The sequence below is a fragment of the Ranitomeya variabilis genome, chromosome 8, assembly GCF_051348905.1.
Source record: "Ranitomeya variabilis isolate aRanVar5 chromosome 8, aRanVar5.hap1, whole genome shotgun sequence".
NCBI lineage: Eukaryota > Metazoa > Chordata > Amphibia > Anura > Dendrobatidae > Ranitomeya > Ranitomeya variabilis.
In genome coordinates this window covers 117,651,757-117,672,244 of record NC_135239.1, presented here as the reverse complement: position 1 = coordinate 117,672,244, position 20,488 = coordinate 117,651,757, and the positions used below count along the sequence as shown (strand labels likewise).

At 51.2% G+C, this 20,488-nt stretch overlaps 1 protein-coding gene across 1 annotated transcript in view; it reads left to right on the top strand.

Moving 5' to 3' along the window:
* The first annotated feature begins 11,588 nt into the window (after nucleotides 1-11,588).
* Nucleotides 11,589-20,488, top strand: part of MYH9 (myosin heavy chain 9) — a 240,108-nt gene continuing 231,208 nt past the window's right edge. The window contains exon 1 of the mRNA XM_077278728.1: nucleotides 11,589-11,725. The gene's annotated coding sequence lies outside the window, so the exon portion shown is untranslated. The remainder of the gene's footprint in view (nucleotides 11,726-20,488) is intronic.

The following is a 20,488-nucleotide window of genomic DNA, read 5'->3' as shown; positions in this document are numbered from 1 at the left end:
AGCCATGGTTAAGTGGCATAAGAGCCCGTCCTGAAGAGTTAGGCGCTCCCACTGCCGCAGAAGAAGGTTCAGATCTGACGGGAGAATTTGTCCAGGGGTTCTCACGGGCAATAGACCATTCGTTATCCACTGTCGCAATGGAGCTAGTTCCTGGTCTTCCTGTTGTAGCCGTATCCATTCGTCCCGACTCTGAACCAACAGTCCTGCAGCCGTTCCGTTCCCGGTCTGTTCCCGGCTCACAGCCGTCTGAGCAGCGCCCCCGATGGCGTAGGGGATTTCTTCTCCCTCCAGCTCCTCATCTCGGTTAGTTCTTGGGGGATTTTTCCGCAGACGAGATAATGCGTCAGCATGAACATTCTCCGCTCCTCGCTTGTAAAGGATACGGTATCTGTACTTGGCCATCCGGGCTACCCAGCGCTGTTCTAGGGCACCCAATTTCGCATTTTCCAGATGTGCCAATGGGTTGTTATCCGTGCGTATCAGCACCTCGGAACCGGCCAGGTACTCAGCGAACCGCTCCGTCATAGCCCACACCACGGCCAGCAGCTCCACCTTGAAAGAACTGTAATTGTCTGGGTTCAACTCAGAGTCATGAAGAGACCGACTCGCATAGGCGATCACTCTCTCCCGCCCATCCTGAACCTGAGACAACACAGCCCCCAATCCCTGAGAGCTGCCGTCGGTGTGTAGGATGAACGGTTGCGAAAAGTCCGCATAAGCCAACACCGGCGGCTCCATGAGAGCTGTCTTCAAGTCCCGGAACGCTGCTTCTTGTGGCTCCTGCCATTGTATCTTCTTTCCCCGTTCCTTGGGGGAGCTTCCTTTCAGCAGGACTTGTAGATTGTGAGAACGGCGAGCAAAATTCTTCACGAAGCGCCGGTAGTACCCAGCGAGGCCCAAGAACGCCCGTACATCTTTAGCGGTCTCCGGTGTGGGCCACTCCTGGATTGCAGCAATCTTCTCCTGCGATGGCCGGACTCCTTCGGCGGACACCACATGCCCCAGGTACTCGATCTGTTCCTGGAACAAGTGACACTTCTGGGGCTTCACCTTAAGCCCGTATTTCAGCAACCGGTCTAGTACCTGTTCCAGTCGGCACAGATGTTCCTCGAATGTTGGGGCGTAGATGATGATGTCATCCAGATAAATGAGAGTGGCCTCGAAGTTCAAATCCCCCAGACACCGCTCCATTAATCGTTGGAAGGTACCTGGAGCGTTGGCCAGCCCAAACGGCATTCGATTGAACTCAAATAGTCCCATGGGAAGGATGAACGCTGTCTTAGGACGATCTGCTTCTGTCATCGGGACCTGCCAGTATCCGCTGGCTAGGTCTAAGGTGGAAAAATATTTGGCCCGACCCAGCACGGAGAGAGACTCCTCGATACGGGGAAGTGGATAAGAGTCTCGGACGGTGCATGCATTTAGCTTACGATAGTCCACACAGAACCGGAGCGTGCCGTCCTTTTTCCGCACCAGCACGATCGGGGCAGCCCACGGGCTCTGACTCTCGCGGATCACTCCCTTTTGTAGCATCTGGCCTAACAACGTCTTTACTTCCTGGTACATCTGCGGGGGAATCTGTCTGTACCGCTCCCTGATGGGCACTGTATCTCCGGTCGGAATTCCATGTTCGATGGCCGTGGTACAGCCAAAATCATCTTCATGTTGCGCAAACACTTCAGCATAGTGTCCAAGGAGCCGCTGCACTCGCGAGACTTGTGATGGATCCAGACCCGGTAATTCTGCTCGCATATGTTCCAGAATAGTTTGACCTTTTCGTAACGCTATCAGCTCAGGATCCTGTGTAGACCGAACACTGACCATCCAGGGATCAGGGGAATCCACCTTTAACTGTAAAGTATCTGGAGGAGGCATCACTTCTAACGGTCGTAACACTTTGGCCATCTCACTTCGGACCCGTAGCACGACATCGTGTTCGTCCACATTCACACATCGCACTGGTACGGCCCCATTTTTAACAGTAGCCAGAGATCGGGCCACCAGCAGTCCTGTGGGCAAAGGGGACGTAAAGGTGGGCTCAACCTGCACTTGCACTCCTTCCAGAGGGATGCGAGCTCGGATGGGCAGGGATATAACAGTCTGTCCTGGGGGAAACGTCACTTCTGCTGTCGGGGAGGTGATTACTTTCCCTAGTATGTCTCCCTCCTGAAAGGTCTCTTGCACACGGACTTCCCTCACTAACTGTCTGAACACGGAGCCTTGAGGTGTACTGGTCCCCCACTGATTGAGTGTCTCTTGTGTGGTCTCCCCTAACAGCAAACTGCCAAAGTCCTTCAATACATTCATCCCCAAAGTCACGATATGTTGTGGGCTGGGATCCCCCCGTGTCAACACAACCCCCCGGCGGCCCAGGTCTTTCCCACATAAAGATATTTGCATCCAGGTGACCCCTTCCACTGGGATGGGCAGCTGATTGGCGGCCTGCAACCGGATTACGGGGCCCCATTGGGGTCTGACTGACACAGGGAAGTGTTTTCTAAAATAGGCCTCGGGCATAGTCGTGACTTGAGATCCGGTGTCCACCAGACAACGTACAGCCCGCCCTTCAAACTCTGCCCAAACCAGGGGGCAGCTGGCAACCAAATTTTCGGGACTTTCACCACCCATCCGCGGGGATTCTGACTCCGAGCGTCGTCCCCTTAGCTCGGAGTCCTCTAGTTTAACGCCCGCCGTGACGAGGCCCTCCCTCTCCGGGGGCACTCCCGTGCGAAATGTCCTGCCTCCCCGCAACCATAGCAAGCACCGGAGACCGGATAATATCCTGAACGAGCGCCACGAGCTGGACTCCCAGACCCTTGCCCCCGGGGTAGCTCCCTTGGGCTTCGCGCATTTTTTTTAACTTCGGCCAGTTCGTCTCGGATTTGTTTGAGCTCCTGCCGCATCTCCTGAACCCACGACGGCTCACCCCCTCCTGGTGCAGCGGTCTGGATAACCCGAGCCTCTCCTGTCAGGACCGTCACCCCCCTCTCTTGCTCCCGGGTGCGGGCCTCATTGCCTATGTCGGAGAAAGTCAGGCGCGGGTCGACCCGCACTCGTTCACGTAGAGCCTGTTTGGTCAACTCATCCCGCAGTCCCGTCACCAGTTGGTCGCGCAGGGTCACGTCGACATGTCCCATCCCCATACCATCTTTCCGCACGATTGCAATGTTTAGCTCTTGCAGAGCATTCATGTACTGAGTGACAGTCTCGCCCTCTTTTTGTCGCCGTCCAAACAACCGGGCCCGCAGCTCTCCCACGTCGGTGGGATCCCCGTGCGTCCCCTCTAACACATGTAACACCCCGGTAAAAGTATTCCGCTCTGTGGGGGGTCTCAACATCACTGAATCTCGGGCTTCTCCGTCTAATGCCATAATGGCTACCTCAGCTTCCAGGGCCGGGGTCATAGGATGCATTCTCAACAGCCCCCTCATCCTCTCAGTCCAGCTCCACAACAACATGTTGCTCCCATTAAACTTGGGCAAATTGTTTAACATGGCCCCCAATGAGAGAGAAGCTCTAGGCCCAGCCCCATCCTCCGTATCTTCTGGCTCCTTCTTTGGATCCTGCATCCTGCCGACTACGCCAAATGTAGAGACCGCAGGTAAAGAAGGATGCAGGGACAAATAGGAGCCAGAAAGCAAATAGCGTTTTTTAACTTTCTTTTTAACTTCCAACCAAAAAGATAACAAACGTTTTCCACGCAGGGAACTTATATACAAGAACACAATCTCGCAGTAAATCCCAATTATTATATGGCCGCCCTGTACTACACCCGTAGAACGCGGCAGCGCCTCACTAGTGACTCCCTACTAAGATAAAGTCAACAATGGTCACTTATCAGTGCTGGTTCAGCGATGTAGTCCTGACGGGGAGGCTCCGACAACGCCGTAGTCCTGATGGCGGAGGAAGGAGGTGTCTTCTGGCGACGGGCCCAGGCGTAGAGTCGAGTCCAGAATGTCTTTTGCGGTGCTGCGTTCCCTCCTGCAGGCGGACGTTGATCCGAGGTAACAGCCTCCCAGTCCAGAGAAGAGTCTTTTTGAGGAGGATTAGGAGAATAATCAGTATCAGTCACAGCTGAGACGAAACCATGCGAGTCTGTAGCACTCTCTGGCAAGGTGTTCTCAGGGAGCGCGGTAATACTGTCCCTGAGCTGGTCAGCACTACCCCTCTGCCTGGGGGGTCGCTGACGACGAATGCGTCTCTTTTTGGGGGCTCCAGTAATTGCCCGCAGTGTCTGTTGCACGTTTTCCCCCTGCTTCCTGCAAGTCTCACTGCGGCCTGCACACTCACAGCAACTGCGCTGCAGTTTCCTCTCCTCAGAGATTTCCCGCGCTTCTCTGCCCCTGCTTTCGCGCGTTTTGCTTTTTATCCTCTCCTCTCCCTGCGTCACTCTGCCTCCTGTCACATGAGCCTGGCTTCCCATGCACCCCTCAAATCCGTCCCCCGGAACCCCGACTCCCGGCAACAATGGTTCCACCCGTCTGCACAGCTCACCAGGTCCCTGTCCCCTACAGAGTCATGAACACTGATCTTAACCCTTTAACGACCAGGGGTATACCCATTTTTGCATTTCTGTATTTTGCTCCCCTTCTTCCCAGAGCCATAACTTTTTTTATTTTTCTGTCAATATGGCCATGTGAGGACCTGTTTTTTGCAGGATAAGTTTTACTTTTGAACGACACCAGTACTTTTACCATATTGTGCAAAGCCACAATTGCTTTTTGAGGTTTTTTTTTAACCATGTTCACTAAATGCCAAACTTCCATTATGATTACCCAGGTCCTTACGAGTTCGTAGATACTAAACGTATATAGGTTCTTTTTTATTTAAGTGGTAAAAAAAATCCAAAGTTTGTAAAAAAAAATTAAAAATGGCGCCATTTTCCGAGATCCGTAGTGTTTCTATTTTTCTGGGTCTGGGCTTATTTTTTGCATGCTGAGCTGTTGTATTTATTGATACCATTTTGGGATAGATACGATGTTTTGATTGCCCGTTATTGCATTTTATTGCAATGTTGAAGTGACCAAAAAAAACTTAATTCTGGTATTTTTATTTTTTTTTCTTGTTTACTGAGCGGATTAATTATTTTGATATCTTCATAGATCGGGCGTTTCTGAAGGCGGCGTTACCAAATATGTGTATTTTTATTAATTGTTTCATTATGAATGGGGGGTGTTTTGAACTTTTATAATTCATTGTTTTAATAACTTATTTTTTTTTACTTTTAACTTTCTTCAATAGTCTCAATGGGAGACTAGAAGCTGCAATCATCTGATTGCTTGTGTTGCACATAGCAGGGCTACAGTCCTGCTATGTGTAGCAAAAATGCTCATCTTCTATGAGCGTCGACCACCGGGCGCTCTACAATCATGTGACAAGGGGGTCGATGGGAGGAGCTAAGAAGCGCATCCGGTTTGCGTGAGTTAACAGCCGCGGGTGGATCGCGATTCCACTTGCGGCTGTTAGGTGCACATGAAAGCTGATGAAATCAACTGTCGTGTGCCAGAAAAGGTGCGTGCTCAGCGCAGGAGCCCACACCAAAGAGGGGGAGGTCACCTATGATGGATATAGATCGTTAAGGACTTAACTGAGGCAAGTGAGGCCTGCAGTTCTTTGGATGTTGCTGTGTGTTCTTTGGCAATGATTGGAGAAACCCAGGATGTTCAGATCCAGCGGGTTTGGGCAAACAGTTAAAAAAAAGTTTAGTTCAGGTACCAGAACAGTACCTGAACCTGGACCCCATTCATTTCAATGGGGGGCCCGAACATCCAGTGTTTGCCACGCTGTCATGTGCATGAGGGCGCGGCAAACACTGCTTCTGAAAGGTGGAAAAATCATTACCACTGGTCAGAGAGCTGTCATTTGCCAGCATGAGCCTGCAGCTGCAACCGGAGGTAAACATTTTACCTCCCACTGACGTCAGCTGATGGGACCACTACTCACATCAGACTACGCCTGCTGTCGCTAATAACAGCGAGAGCCTGTGATAGTTTATAGGAGTATTCATCAGCTCCTGCACTTTAAATAACTAGAAATAAAAAACTGCATAGGTTTCCAGTATTTTTGATAACCAGTCAAGCAAAAAAGACAGCTGGGAGCTGCAACCCTCAGCAGTCAGCTTTAATAAGGTTGGTCATCAAGAATGGAGAGGTTCCCAAGCTGTTTTCTTTTTATTATTTAAATAAGTAATGTTAAAAATTACATGGTTGTAGAAAATGTGGGGACCCTATGCCGTTTTTTAAGCTATTTATTTAAATAATTTTAAAAAGCGGCATGGGGACCCCTCTATTTTTTGATAGCCAGCCAAGATAAAGCTGACAGCTGCAGCCTGTCTGTTTTACCTGCGCTTTTGATTAAAAAAATAGATGACCCCACTTTTTTTAATTTTTACATGGTTAGCTGGCCAATCATAGCCATGCCAATACTTGACATGGCTGTGGTGGGACTGGAAGTGCCCACCCAGGAAAAGCTTGTCGATAGGCTGTGCTGGAGCCTTTCAACAAGCTTTGTTTGGGCTACGGAACCCGAACAGTAAGACTGGTTTCACATTTGTGGTCAGGAGGGCTGCGGGTGGCAGCGTACTCCCTCCCTGAAGTTCCGCCTCTCCATGCGTTCTGCGTACCTATCTTTAACATTGGGTACGCAGGGACGTGCATTGTATGCGGATGCATCCGCATGCATTGATTTGATGTGTGCAGCGACCACACAGAAACACAAAATTTTGTGTTTTCGTGCAGTTGCCGCACACGTCAAATTACTGCATGCGGACGCATCCGCATACAATGCATGTCCCTGCGTACCCAATGTTAAAGATAGGTACGCAGAACGCATGGAGAAGTAGGCGGAACTTCAGGGACGAAGTACGCTGCCATCTGCAGCCCTCCTGACCACAAATGTGAAACCAGCTTTACACAGACTGCAGAGGGAAGTCCTACCTTGTTCAGGGTCCGTGTACAGACACTAGGGGTCCAGTACCATCTCTAGCTGTAACTTATTGATTGGTGGAGGGCGCCTGCAGGGCCGTTTCTTCAACAGGGCGGGCAGGGCGGCCACACGGGGCGCCGTGGGGCCGGGGGGCGCAGGAGAGGCCTCGGGCCCCGGTGGTCCCCTGCCCGCTGCTGCTGCTGTTTAAGGGCTGTCAGGGGCGCGGATGCCGCGCTCAGTGCTGAGCGCGGGCGCGCCCTGCCCGAACTCAGCTGCAAATCTGACAGCTGAGCGGTCAGATCATCGCCTCGCGTCGCCGCGCCCCCCCCCCCGCACCGCACATAATGGTTGCGGCCACCTCGGCGCCGCCACTCACCCATACCTCCCAACCGTCCCGATTTCAGCGGGACAGTCCCGCTTTGGCACCGGGGTCCCGCTGTCCCGCTTCGGGCATTTAAAATCCCGAATTTGCGGCCGCCGGTGAAGCCCCGCCCACTTCCGGGACGTAGAGAGAGCCTGTTTTTTTTTTTTTTTATATAAAAGCTGCCTCCTGACCGCCCGCGCAACACCCCCCCCCCCTCCCGCCCCCTGTGCGGCGCTGCCACGCTGAAGGAGAGAGCCTGCAGCAATCAAGAAGAAAGGTCAGCGATTCACTACCTCTGGCTGTGTGTGCACGGAGCTCCGGCTTCTGCTCTTAGCTGCTATCCCGGCAGAGAAGGAGAGACGGGGGAGGTGCCGGGATAGTGCAGAGCTGTGAGCAGGAGACTGAAGACTTCAGCAGAGAGCTGCACATGGACATCAGCCGCCCCTGCATCACAGAGGAGATTGTGTGTGTGTGATGTGTGTGATGGCTGCGTGTGTGTGTGTGTGATGGCTGGGTGTGTGTGTGTGATGGCTGTGTGTGTGTGATGGCTGCGTGTGTGTGTGTGTGATGGCTGCGTGTGTGTGATGGCTGCGTGTGTGTGTGTGATGGCTGTGTGTGTGTGATGGCTGCGTGTGTGTGTGTGTGATGGCTGCGTGTGTGTGTGTGTGATGGCTGCGTGTGTGTGTGTGATGGCTGCGTGTGTGTGTGATGGCTGCGTGTGTGTGTGTGATGGCTGCGTGTGTGTGTGTGATGGCTGCGTGTGTGTGTGATGGCTGCATGTGTGATGGCTGCGCGTGTGTGTGTGTGTGTGATGGCTGCGTGTGTGTGTGTGATGGCTGTGTGTGTGATGGCTGCGTGTGTGTGTGATGGCTGCGTGTGTGTGTGTGATGGCTGCGTGTGTGTGATGGCTGCGTGTGTGTGATGGCTGCGTGTGTGTGATGGCTGCGTGTGTGTGATGGCTGCGTGTGTGTGTGATGGCTGTGTGTGTGTGATGGCTGCGTGTGTGTGATGGCTGTGTGTGTGTGATGGCTGTGTGTGTGTGATGGCTGTGTGTGTGTGATGGCTGTGTGTGTGTGATGGCTGTGTGTGTGTGATGGCTGCGTGTGTGTGATGGCTGCGTGTGTGTGTGATGGCTGCGTGTGTGTGTGTGTGTGATGGCTGCGTGTGTGATGTCTGCGTGTGTGTGTGATGGCTGCATGTGTGTGTGATGGCTGCGTGTGTGTGTGTGTGTGATGGCTGCGTGTGTGTGTGTGATGGCTGCGTGTGTGTGTGTGTGATGGCTGCGTGTGTGTGTGTGTGATGGCTGCGTGTGTGTGTGTGTGATGGCTGCGTGTGTGTGTGATGGCTGCGTGTGTGATGCATTTGTGTCAAAGCTGCATGTGTTTGTGAGCTGCGTGCGTGTGAGCTGCGTGCCTGTGTGTGAGCTGCGTGCCTGTATGTCATTATACAGTATGGAGCATCATGTGTGGTCATTATACAATATGGAGCATCATGTGCGGTCATTATACAGTATGGAGCATCATGTGCGGTCATTATACAGTATGGAGCATTATGTGTGGCCATTATACAGTATGGAGCATCATGTGCGGTCATTATACAGTATGGAGCATCATGTGCGGTCATTATACAATATGGAGCATCATTTGCGGTCATACAGTATGGAGCATCATGTGCGGTCATTATACAGTATGGAGCATCATGTGCGGTCATTATACAGTATGGAGCATCATGTGGGGTCATTATACAGTATGGAGCATCATGTGCGGTCATTATACAGTCTGGAGCATCATGTGCGGTCATTATACAGTATGGAGCATCATTTGCGGTCATACAGTATGGAGCATCATGTGTGTTCATTATACAGTATGGAGCATCATGTGCGGCCATTATACAGTATGGAGCATCATGTGGGGTCATTATACAGTATGGAGCATCATGTGCGGTCATTATACAGTATGGAGCATCATGTGCGGTCATACAGTATGGAGCATCATGTGTGTTCATTATACAGTATGGAGCATCATGTGTGGCCATTATACAGTATGGAGCGTCATGTGTGTTCATTATACAGTATGGAGCATCATGTGTGGCCATTATACAGTATGGGGCACTGTGTGGCCATATTTTTTTGTTTATAATTATTGTATATGAAACAGTGTGATCGGCAGTGCTAAATGGGTGTGGTTGGGATGTGGATATGGGTGTGACTAATTATGAATGGGTGTGGTCAGAGGCGTGGCCTAAAATTTGCCGCGGCGCGCAAAGCGCGCCGCAAACTTTGTCCCTCTTTCCCATCTTCAAAAGTTGGGAGGTATGACTCACCTCCGCTCCGCGCTGGATGAACAGCGAGAATGAACAGCCAGGATGAGGCAGCTCGGCCACTCCCACACTGATAGCAGGGGCGCCGCGCTCTCGGCTGAGCACGGGCGCTCCCTGAGACAGTGATCAAAGAGCTAAGCACACACACTATCACTGTCAGACTAGGCTGCCTGGCTGTTGCCAATTTCAATGCTGGACAGGACAGGCTGCAGTCTAGTCTGACAGTGGTAGCAGTATAGCAAAAATGCCCACCCCCTGCCTATGGATTAGTCCTTCCCTTCCCAGCAGCCCCATTTAGCAGTCTGAGCGCGCTCAGACTCAGAGGGCAGAGGGCACTGACACACTGAACAGGTGAGGGGGTCTGAGGGATGGGATGGGTTGGGCTAGCCTTTTTTTTTGGATGGGGACCCCCACACCTGCCCCCCCCCCAACCACCCTTGGGGCATGCTGATTTGGCATGCCCCACAGCATGAAACCCGGGAGGGGGCCCAGCTGACTTACCTCATCTTTGGCAGTCTGGTGGCATCCTCACCCAGGCGAGAAGTGTTGGAAAGAGTTATGGCAGTAACTGTATACCTGGCAACCAATAATTTAGCTTTTCGAGGATCGTCAAATACATTGTTTACACCAAATAATGGACATTTCCTTGGGCTTATAGAGCTTCTTGGAAAATTTGAACCAGTAATGAGAGATCATTTAAAACGAATTACTTCCCAGGAAATCCATACACATTACTGTGGAAATTTAATTCAAAATGAAATTATCTGCTTGATGGCCTCTCAGGTGAAGAAATGTATTCTAGAAAAAGCCAAAAGATCTAAGTATTTTTCAATAATGTTGGACTGCACACAAGATGCAGGTCACACTGAACAGTTGTCATACACCTTAAGATTTGTTGATATAGATGATGATCACGTAGCAATAAAGGAACATTTTATTGGCTATCGTCCTGCTACTGATACATCTGGGGAAAGTCTCGCCAATCTCCTTTTAGAAGAGATTAGTAAATGTGACCTGGAATTAGAAAATGAACTGGCAGAAAAGCTGAATTATTCGGAAGCTATTAATGCTTTTGCAGCGGCTAAATCTAGAAGAGTCAGTTTCTCATAAATCTGCAACCTACAATTTTTAGGATCTGTTTCCAAAATAATTAATAGATATTATTTACCTACAACTTTGTTCTCACCGTTAATAATTAGCATACTTGTCCCTTTTCCCCAAGTTCTATATAAGTTAAAGGCAAATTATAATTTATTAAAAAAAGGGAAGATACAAGCCTGCTCTCTATTTATTACTCAAGCCCACAAAAATAATGTTTATTATTTTCGGTGCCGGGGGGGGGGGGGGGGGGGGAGAAATTTCCTACTCTCGCCCTGTGTCATTTTTGGGCTAGAAACTGCCCTGGGCGCCTGCAGGGAACTTTAACCCAAGCTCTATCGGCAGTCACATAGGAATGAATGGAGCGGTGTTCGAGGCTTCCGACCTGCCACACTATCTCCTAACTGGGACAAAAGACCCCCATCAAAATGTCTGTGTTCTGTCAATCTCAGAGCTGGAGCCCGGCAACCTGGAAGTTATGGTTAACCTGAGGATACCTATTTTCACCGGACAATAAATGTTAATACCCACATCTAGAAAAGAAACTACCTGCAGCGTCAAAGGTGAATGCAGGTAACGTGGTAGTACCGAGCTGTGATCAGCAATCAGGTTGGGTGGTAACGAGGCCTCGTCCCTGTCATCTACAGAGCAATGCAGATCTGGTGACCTGTCTGCGATTCACCTTCCCTGCGCCCTCCTGGGCCGCAGCGCACGTCGCTCAGCTCTACATAAAAAACGCGTCTAAATAACGCATGGCCCGCACACGGGAGGGCACCAAGCAGACTGCCCCTCAGCAGCCATTGGCCAGCTAGGGAGATATGACCACGCCCCGCACCGCCCCCTCCACGCGATGGGCGTGACCTACCGGGCACCTCCCTGGCTCTAACCTCCACTGCCGGTGGGTGTCAGACTCAGTTGGTCCCCGGCTGCTCCAGAGGTGGCAGCTAGGTGCGGAACTGTTCGGGCAGTGCCTCGCTCTGTTGTCGCGGTGTCCATCTTGCTCGCACGGCTGGCTCTCAGGTAGGTGAGCGGCTGCCAGGTCTTTGGACGGCTTCTGATGTCACACGTGCATTCTGTGGAAGTGGCCGCTCCTAGAAGGGCTGGGGACCGGGTGCGTGTGCTGTGTACAAGGCGCTGGTCTGTGCTTCCCATTTCCGGGTGCGGAGCGGCACAGTCCTGGGCTCGTCCGCCCTTGTCTCATCCCAGTAAGGTCACATACAAACTCCACGAGTGACGCACGGGCTCAGTACTTCCCTTTGTGTGGCGCTCTGTAGCCCGGGGAGCGGTGGGATGGTGCTGCTCTCGCCTCGGCCCTGCACTCAGTGCGGGGTGGGGTCCCAGCATCTGCCCGGCCTCCCGCAGACCCCGCACTGCCGCCGTGTGAGCTCCTGACCGGGGCAGCTGTGCCCGGCTTCCCGCAGACCCTGCACTAGTGCCGCCGTGTGTGAGCTCCTGACCGGGGCAGCTGTGCCCGGCCTCCCGCAGACCCTGCACTAGTGCCGCCGTGTGTGAGCTCCTGACCGGGGCAGCTGTGCCCGGCTTCCCGCAGACCCTGCACTAGTGCCGCCGTGTGTGAGCTCCTGACCGGGGCAGCTGTGCCCGGCCTCCCGCAGACCCTGCACTAGTGCCGCCGTGTGTGAGCTCCTGACCGGGGCAGCTGTGCCCGGCTTCCCGCAGACCCTGCACTAGTGCCGCCGTGTGTGAGCTCCTGACCGGGGCAGCTGTGCCCGGCCTCCCGCAGACCCTGCACTAGTGCCGCCGTGTGTGAGCTCCTGACCGGGGCAGCTGTGCCCGGCCTCCCGCAGACCCCGCACTGCCGCCTGATACGTGTGAGCCCCTGACCGGGGCAGCTGTGCCCGGCCTCCCGCAGACTCTGCACTGCCGCCTGATACGTCTGAGTACCTAACCCGAGCCGGCATACTCCCCACACTGCCGCCTGATACCGGGGCCGCTGTGTCTCCTGCCTGCGCCAGTGCTGCGCTGTCGGTGACTTCCTGAGTAAGTTTCTCAGTCAGCCACACCCAATGTAGAAGTGCGGCGCTTCCAGGGCTCCGGGCGCTGCTTGCGCCTTTTTCTAATGATCTGAAGGTTCTTCTAGGTGTTGGCCTATATATATCTAAAGATATCTCTCTCCAACTTCGATTTATGCTTTATAGACGGAATCTACCTGGAAAGTTGTCTGTAGTGATCGTGGGGCACAATCTACAACAAAATGTCTTAACGCTTTTCTTGTATTTATGTAGCCCCCCCTCATATGTGATCGATATATCTGATCAGTGGGGATTGGCGCACAACAGCTGATGTATGCAGTTGCTGCCACTCCACTATGCGGAGTGTTCTGCGGCCACTGTGGGGCTTCTGTCCTGACCATATTTAAGTCCTGTACAACAGGAAACCTGTTCATAAGCTGAACCCTCCTGAGCAGTCTATATGGGCACACGGGGCATAGGAAGCTGAATAACATGATGGCTTTATCTGTGATCTGATGCCTTTATTCCAGCGAAATCCATATGTATCTTATGTAAATGATCTATGGCTGGGAAACCAATCTCCCTGAGACTAAGCCTCCAGGGCTTATTTTACTTGAAAGGAGGCGTTACCTGTGTGACATGTAGATCTGAAGAGCGGCCATTACATACAACACTGGTAAACCACTTTCACTATGGGTACGTGTCCACGTTCAGGATGGCCGGCGGTTTGGAAGGAGCGGCAAACTGGCTCTGCCTAATTCCCCACCCCCTTCTGTAGACGCGATGATGCCGGATGTGTTCATTGCACACATCCGGCATCATCGCACCCCACACATAGGGCCCTGTGTTTTACCTTGCGGCGGCACAGTGTCGCCGCAAGGTAAACGGACATGCTGCAATCTAAAGACGCGCCGGATGCGTGTTACCACGCATAGTGGAGACGGGATTTCATAAAATCCCCTCCACTATGCTGTAACGTCTGGACGCTGCAGATTAAACGCTGTGGCTCCACGCAGCGTTAAATCCGCAGCTATTCCTGATGTAATACGGCACGTGGACACATACCCTTAGAGTACTACGTGCATATGATCAGGAACTGCTGGTTTGAACCACCTATTTATGCAGCGTCAAACCCGCAGCGGTCAGATGTGACAGCATGCCTGCTGTCGTCCACAGATCACCTATGGAGGCTGACATGAAATGTGTCTTTCCAGACCGCACCATGTCCTATTTCACCCATACAATGTATTGGACGCGGGGATCCGCACTGTTTGGTGAACACATGGGGATTCACCTGTGTTCAATAGACAGCAGTGCTTTTAATGCATCAAACATACAAAGCGCTGCTGGGTCCGGGTCGTGGGCACCCGGCCTTACAATAAGCTGTGGAGGCAGATTCTCAGGGAGATCAGTGTCCGGCCCATAGAGCTTAACAGCTCCTTTACATATCCGGAAATGTGGCCTTACAATAAGCTGTGGAGGCAGATTCTCAGGGAGATCAGTGTCCGGCCCATAGATCTTAACAGCTCCTTTACATATCCGGAAATGTGGATTTCTCCAAAATAAGACATCAGGTCACATATATCAAGGTATCGTTATTTTAGTCCGCTTCCTGTGACAATATAGATGGCTCAGGAGGGTCGTTCCTACTGGCAAATTCCCTTAATGATAGATATTGTTCTTCATTATAGCATTTTCTCTACCTTGGAATTTGTCCACATTATTTCCTCCTGAAAAAACTTGCAGAACTGTAAATTTAGCTGTAGGCTGCACTCCGTGCTTCCTGTAACTCGGTCAGGCAAGTGTATTACAGGCATAAGCCCAGGCTTAACTTGCATCTGTTCTAGCTTGTGTGAAACTGGCCTGAGGAGGTGGTCTGTGCCCGGGGACAGGTCATCAGTAGCAGATTGGTGGCCGTCCGATACACTGAGCTCCCCGCAGATCAGCGGCCGGAAGGAAGCATGGACTGTGGTGCAGAAAGTGGCTGTTGGGTAGCCTCTGGGTGATGCTAAGCTCCCAGTTCATCAAGACTGGCTTTCTTCACTGGTTGTGTGCCAGATTCATTTATGAATTTGGCATATCTTTCTACTACTGTTGAATTCTGCATTAATTTTACTGAAGTCCCTTATCAGTGTAAATCTGTCATAATTAACCCCAGAGGTATCTATGGTTTTGCGTTTTCGTTTTTTGCTCTCCTTCTTTCCCAGATCCATAACTTTTTTTTATTCCATCAATATGGCCATGTGAGGGCTTATATTTTTGCGGGATGGGTTGTACTTTTGAACAATACCATTGGTTTTACCATGTCGTGTACTAGAAAACGGGAAAAAAAATTCCCAAGTGCGGTGAAATTGCAATGACTTTTTTTTACTAGGTTTACTAGGTTAACTACTAGGTTAGGTTTACTATATGCTATACTGACCTGCCATTATGATTCTCCAGGTAATTGAGTTCATTGACACCAAACATGTCTAAGTTCTCTTTTTATCTTAAGTGGTGAAAAAAATTCCAAACTTTGTGTGTATATATTGAAAAAATTGGAACAGCATCAAATAATACCTTTATATGCGTGCAGAGCTTTTCCAACCAACAATTCAGTGGCTTCACATAAAAAAGCGAAGCACCACAAAAACATGAGAAAAAGTGAACTTTATTGCCCCACGTGTTTCGCCAAGTCCACTTTTTTCATACTCTTTGTGCTTTTGCTTTTTTTTATTTTTGTATTTTAATATATATACCGTATATAATCATACTCGCCTGCTCCTGGTGCGGTCGCTGCATGTCCCTGGTTCTCCGGGCGCCGGCAGCTTCTTCCTTTATTGAGCGGCCACATGGTACCGCTCATTACAGTAATGAATATGGGCCCGACTCCACTCCTATAGGGGTGGATCCACATATTCATTACTGTAGTGAGCGGTACCATGTGACCGCTCCAAAACAGGAAGAAGCTGCCGGCGCCCGGAGAACCAGGGACCGTGCCAGGAGCAGGTGAGTATAATGGGGGCATTGCACGATATTCACCTGTCCCACGTTCCACTGCCGGGCTCCGTCTTCCGCGTTCTCTGCAGTAACGCTCAGGTCAGAGGGCGCGATTAGTGTGCGCGCCGCCCTCTGCCTGAACTTCTGTGTAGAGGATGCGGAAGACACAGCGGCGCCCAGCGGTGGAACGGGGAAAGGTGACTATAGCAAGTGCTGGGGGCCTGAGCGACGAGAGTTGAGTATGTGTTTTTTTTTTTTGTTTTTTTTTTGTTTTTTTTTATAATCGCAGCAACAGCATATGGGGCAAATGTGTCTATAGAGCATTTTATGGGGCCATAATCGGCGTTTGTGGAGCATTACTGTATATGGGGCAAATGTCTGTATGGAGCATCGTATGGGGTCATAATCAACGTTTGTGCAGCATTATATGGGGCATATTTCTCTATCCCCATGATGGCACCACGGAGAGAGGGGTCCGCCCCCAGGGACAGGAAACCTACAGGTGAAAAAGGGCGTACCTCTCTCCCACATCAGTTGGTTTCCTGTCCCTGACGGGGAACCTACAGCACGTACCTGAAGGATTCTTCGTGGGATTCCAGGGGCTGGTGCAGTCGACTTCCTAACAGGGGGCGCCCTGTTACAGCTGGACCAAGCGGTTTTTTCCCCTTTTTTCTCCCTTTCCTGAAGCACCACCACAGAGGTCGGGGGGCCTCATGGGTGAGTGGGGGAAGGCAGTGAAAGGATCAAGTCTGCCTTCCTCGGAAAAAAAAAAAAAAAAGGGGGTATGAAGGAGCGGGTGACGGCGGTCACCAAAGGACTCTACATAGTAATATGGAGGTAGCGGCGGCTATCTTTCCATAAAAGCCCAGGTAAGAACGGGGGCACCCGTGGGCAAAGACGCCGGCGCCATTACCGCCAAGTCGGTGCAGGCGTCGGCAACGGAGCGCTGGTACGCGCTCACCGGCGCCATTACCGCAAAACGCCGACAACGGAGCGCTAGTGCGCGCGCGCCGGCGTCCCAGCGCATTCATTCCCTCATGTGAGGCCGACGAACCAGAGAACCGGAAGTTGGGCGGGCGCATGCGCAGAAATGACACAGGCTGCGGTGCAGTTGTCAACATCCCCAGTCACCACGCTCAGAAAAGCCATGTCCCTGCTGGGCTCCATGACAGCCTGTATCCCGGCCGTACAGTGGGCACAGTGCCATTCCCAGGACTTACAATGGGAGACTTTAAGTTCAAGCCTGTGTCTGGGAGGAAATTTAGACGGGCAGTTAAGTATATCACCAACTACGATACACTCCCTACAGTGGTGGGCGGACCCGATAAATTTTACCAAGGGGGTCCCTTGGGCACTGCCGACAGAAAAGATCCTAACGACGGATGCAAGCCCCTGGGGGTGGGGTGCTCATGTAGATGGTCAGGTGGCACAAGGGAACTGGAGCAAAAATCAAGAGCTAACCTCATCAAACATGAAAGAACTGCTAGCGGTAAAACTCGCTCTAACACACTTTCTAAAAATCCTCCGCTCCCACCACGTAAAAGTCTTCTCAGACAATCAGGTAGTGGTGGCATACCTAAACCACCAAGGGGGTACCAGGTCGCAAACACTGATGGAAGAAACCCGATCCATCTTTTATATTGCAGAACACAATCTGAAGTCCCTAACAGCCCTTTACATAAAGGGTTCAGAAAACCAGACCGCAGACTTCCTCAGCAGAACACGCTTGAAACAGGGGGAGTGGGAGCTGAAACAGTCGGTGTTCAACCAAATAGTGAAGCGTTGGGGAGAGCCAGAAATAGACCTATTTGCGGACTATCAAAACCGGAAAGTGAGAAAGTTCTGCTCAATCGATCCCCGGGGAGGCCCAGTAGCTCTGGACGCTCTTACAGTCCCCTGGAACTATCGTCTCTCTTACGCGTTCCCTCCAATATCCCTCATTCCCCTAGTCTTGAGGAAAATTCGGGAGGAGGGGGCAACAGTGATAATAATAGCTCCATTCTGGCCTCGCAGAATATGGTTTTCTTGGCTGAGAAAGATGTCCATAGACAGCCCGTGGGTTCTACCAGACACGCAAAATCTGTTATCCCAGGGCCCAGTGTGTCACCCCAGGGTAAAAAGCCTACATATGACAGCTTGGCTTTTGAAAGGAAGCTATTAAGCAACAAAGGATTTTCATCAAATCTGGTGTCCACATTACTACAGAGTAGGAAACTCGTAACCACCAAAATATATGGCAAAGTGTGGAAAAAATTCATGTCTGTATCGGGGGCTGACCCAGCGGGGGAAATCCCAATAGAAAAAATTCTCGAGTTCCTGCAAAAGGGTTTGGAAAAAGGTTTAGCTACAAGTACTCTAAATGTTCAGGTAGCAGCCTTGGGAGCGCTGTATAATTATGATCTAGCCAGAAACCGATGGATCGTGAGATTCATCAAAGCCTCGGGTAGATCAAGACCTGTTCCTTTGCATAATGCCCCTCCATGGGATCTAAACCTTGTTCTAAATGCGCTAACCAAATCTCCTTTCGAACCCCTGGCAGACGCGCCCCTAAAGATTCTATCTTTGAAAACAACACTCCTAGTGGCCCTAACCTCAGCCCGTCGCGTTAGTGGCATACAAGCATTGTCCGCGTGTCCTCCCTTCACTCAAATTCTCGAGGACAGAGTCATTCTAAAAACAGACCCGGCTTACCTCCCAAAAATCGCGTCACAATTTCACAGGACACAAGAGATCTCCCTGCCCTCATTCTGTCCCAACCCCAAAAATGAGGGAGAAAAAACACTACATACCCTTGATGTTAGAAGGTGCTTACTCCAATACTTGTCAGCCACTAGGGAGTGCAGGAAGGATAGGGCTCTGTTTGTCTGCTTCCAGGGTCCATGGAAGGGACAGAAAGCATCAAAAGCTACGCTAGCGAGGTGGATAAGAGATGCCATCGCCCTATCCTACTCATCCAGCGGGGCAGCCATCCCGGAGAATATAAAAGCGCACTCGACCAGAGCAGTGGCATCATCCTGGGCGGAAAGAGCTGGCGCTTCAATACAACAGATATGTAGAGCGGCCACTTGGTCTTCCCAGTCTACATTTTTCAAACACTACCGCTTAGACTTGACCTCCTCTGATCTCACCTTTGGTCGAAGGGTTCTAGAGGCAGTGGTCCCTCCCTAAAAAGTTACAATCTATGTAAATCTCTCCGTGGTGCCATCATGGGGATAGAGAAAATTGTAGTTACTTACCGATAACGGTATTTCTCTGATCACATGATGGCACCCGTATATTCCCTCCCTTTTCACACACAGGTGTGCACATGATAATAATATTGATAATTAGTTTAGTCACGGTGCCTCTGTTAAGTTAAATTGTTAAGCTTAATTTGCGTAAATATTTAGTTGCAGCTGAAGTTCTGTATAAGGCTCTGTAAACCAACTGATGTGGGAGAGAGGTACGCCCTTTTTCACCTGTAGGTTTCCTGTCCCTGGGGGCGGACCCCTCTCTCCGTGGTGCCATCATGGGATCAGAGAAATACCGTTATCGGTAAGTAACTACAATTTTTAATATGGAGCATCTTATGGGGCCCATCATGAACTGTATGGAGCATTATATGGGGCTCCTGATTCAATATGGATATTCAAAAACACTTAACCTACTGATGTCTCAATTAAAGGGAACCTGTCACCCCCAAAATCGAAGTTGAGCTAAGCCCACCGGCATCAGGGGCTTATCTACAGCATTCTGTAATGCTGTAGATAAGCCCCGGATGTATACTGAAAGATGAGAAAAAGAGGTTAGATTATACTCACCCAGGGGCGGTCCTGGTTCTGTTCTGGTCTGATTGGCGTCGCGGTCCAGGGCATCCCATCTTCTTACGATGACGTCCTCTTCTAGTCTTCACGCTGCGGCTCCGACAGGGCAGACAAAGTACACCTGCGTCGGAGCCGCAGCGTGAAGACAAGAAAAGGACTCCATCGTAAGAAGATGGGAGGGACCGGACCGCGATGCCCATCGGACCAGAACAGAACCGGGACTGCCCCTGGGTGAGTATAATATAACCTCTTTTCCAGTTCACCACCTGACAGTACCATTGGAGGATGTCCTTCTTACCCTCAGAGGGACAGGAAAAACAAGCGCTCCCGGCGAGCGCTCTCAGCGCGGCAGCCGCTGCTTGCTCCAGGCCCTGCGGCCGCGTCACTTATGGCCGCGTCACTTCCGGTTGCGACGAGCAACTTCTTCGGTACTGACTTCTTCGATAAAGAAGTCCCTAACCTGGTGGACCGTCCCGGAAAACCTGAAGGTGGGAGTTCCATGGATCCTCTATCCCTGTGTCACCGTTACCACAGACGCCAGTCAGTACGGATGGGGCGGGCACATAGGAAGGACATACTACCAGGGGAAGTGGAGTCCAGAAGTATCGGCCAAGTCATCAAACTTCAGAGAACTGTATGCAATTTGGAAAGTGCTCTACCAGGCCCAGTCTCAGGTCAGAGACAGACACGTGAGGGTTCTGTCCGACAACGTAACAGCAGTGGCATTTCTAAGGCACCAGGGAGGGCCAAGACATCCATCTCTACAACACTTGGCAGACCAGATTTTCAGATGGGCAGAAAAATCCATCAGGTCCATCTCTGCAGTTCACCTGGAGGGTGCCAGAAACCAGGTAGCAGATTTTCTAAGCAGAATGACAGTAGATCCCAGAGAATGGGAATTAAATCCAGAAGTGTTCAGCAATCTGCCAGCGGTGGGGGACACCTCTAGTGGATCTCTTTGCCACCAGATCAAATGCAAAGGCCAGAGCATTTTTCTCTCTCAATCTTCTAGAGGGAGCAGCGGGAGTCGA